Consider the following 1,937-nt stretch of genomic DNA (forward strand, 5'->3'; position numbering starts at 1 on the left):
AATAGTATTTAAGAGATACTTTTGAGTGTCTGTATTGCTGTATCGAGGCACTTTTATAAAATGTATTTGTATCTCAGTAGTGAAATACTTTTACGGTGTATCGCATGTATCGCGATACTATCCTGGACACGGGTATCTTGTTACTTTTTTTTTCGTAAATGAGCTGAGACGTGTTGACAATGGGGAAAAAAATTTCTGCTGTGACCTTGGCAGTCCACGGCAAGATATGCAACCACCATTTCTACATTTCTGCTGAGGGCGAAACTGACTCCTACCTTCTTGAAAGCGAGCTAGTTGCTTTGCTACCCGCATCCCATGATGTGTTTGAATGATGGCCTGCTTCAGCGTGACAACAATGTTATACTGCTATATTGAATTCCAGCACAGATATTTTCATTGTGAGGAGTATTGTATACTGCACAATGGGCGCCATTTTTTAAATGTATTTCCTCATGCCAATTGAACGAGTAGTGTTTGTTTTTCTCGTTTTTTTTTTACTTTTCTTTTGCAGCGCCCATTTAAAAAACTGGAGCTTATTGCGGAAGCCACAAACCACCCAAAGAGAATTTTGTGCCGTGTGCCATCTACAATACTTCTTTCTGCAGAGCATTTCTGAAAAACACCAGCATGGCCAAACAGCGATTCGAAAGAGGTCTTTTTGAGTTTCCTTTCGCATTCCTTGTTTTGTCCGTTCTTAATTCTTTCTGCCTTTTCTAAGATGTTTCTAGAAAACACTAAACCTTCAACTGGAAGTTCGTTTGTTTATGGTTCCAGCACTTCGCTTGAACTATGCTCCTTCTAGCATAACTAATAGTGTTGCTGTCGAGTTCCAGATTTCAGTGTACAATGCGTGTGACTGATGCTCTCATATGGCATAGTTTTTTATTGCAACTGATATCTGTAAATATGTGTTTATTAGCAATTATGTGCAGTGTAAGCATCCTTTGTAATGCCTTAATGACACTCGGAGAATGGTGAAAATATAATAAATCAATTTAATTTGCAAGTTTCAATGTGCTGCACATTTTAAATATTATGCTGCACATAACAAATGTTTGTATGGAGTATAACTATCCCCGACATAGACAAAAGTATTTTAGTATATGTATTCTGGAATACTTTTTTGTCTTTTTGCAAATGTATCTCTGAAATATCCTGTCACATGAATTACAAATTTATCTCAGTATCTGTATTTTATGCTTCCAAACCACACATTTCGATATCTGCATTCCGGAATACTTTTTCAGGCATCTCTGCCCAGCCCTGAGCACACATCCACATGGCCTACAACGAGCTGCCAAATTAGACGTGATTTTAGCATCTAATGGCATTAGCCCATGCTCTCTTAAGCACACGTTTATGTGATGCCCAATTTCACCTAAATATTCGCAGCTGCAAGACAGTGGAATCCCATAAACCACGCCAGTAGTGCAAGGAGCATATCTGTGGACATGACTGGAGACACATTTGTTCCCTTTCCCTGGCTGCTGACACAATGCTCTATCCACCAAAGTACACACATTATGCACTTTATTACGTGCTGAGAATGACATGTTTATGCAATAACGAGCACCAACATTTTTCAAACCATGTGCTATCCTGTGTATGTATGGGATAACTGCCTGCCTTTTTTTCTTGCTAATTTCTAGTGCACTAGAATCACAATGATTAAACTTCTCGATCTTTGAAATAAGTTTTTTCGACAAGGAGCAAATCACGTCACTCGGAAAGCCAGAATTTGCAAGGCGAGCAACTTATGCATCAAATGCATGCGCCATAAGGTGCTCCCGTAACTTCTGAAGAGCGGCACCCAGCAAAGTTGACACAATGGCTCCCTGTATGGTTTTGAGTGGCCAGAATTAAAATTTAGAATTGTCTTTATGAATCTAGGTTGGTATTGCTATATATGTGATCTTTTACGAAAGCCTGTCTTAAAT

At 38.9% G+C, this 1,937-nt stretch overlaps 1 long non-coding RNA gene across 1 annotated transcript; it reads left to right on the forward strand.

The window, feature by feature from the left end:
* Positions 1 to 622: 622 nt before the first annotated feature.
* LOC142775670 (uncharacterized) lies at positions 623 to 1,588 on the forward strand. The gene is made up of 2 exons (XR_012886908.1): positions 623 to 652; positions 1,393 to 1,588. It is a non-coding gene; the product is annotated as an uncharacterized LOC142775670 (long non-coding RNA).
* Positions 1,589 to 1,937: the final 349 nt, after the last annotated feature.

The sequence above is a fragment of the Rhipicephalus microplus genome, chromosome X (assembly GCF_043290135.1).
Source record: "Rhipicephalus microplus isolate Deutch F79 chromosome X, USDA_Rmic, whole genome shotgun sequence".
Taxonomy (NCBI): domain Eukaryota; kingdom Metazoa; phylum Arthropoda; class Arachnida; order Ixodida; family Ixodidae; genus Rhipicephalus; species Rhipicephalus microplus.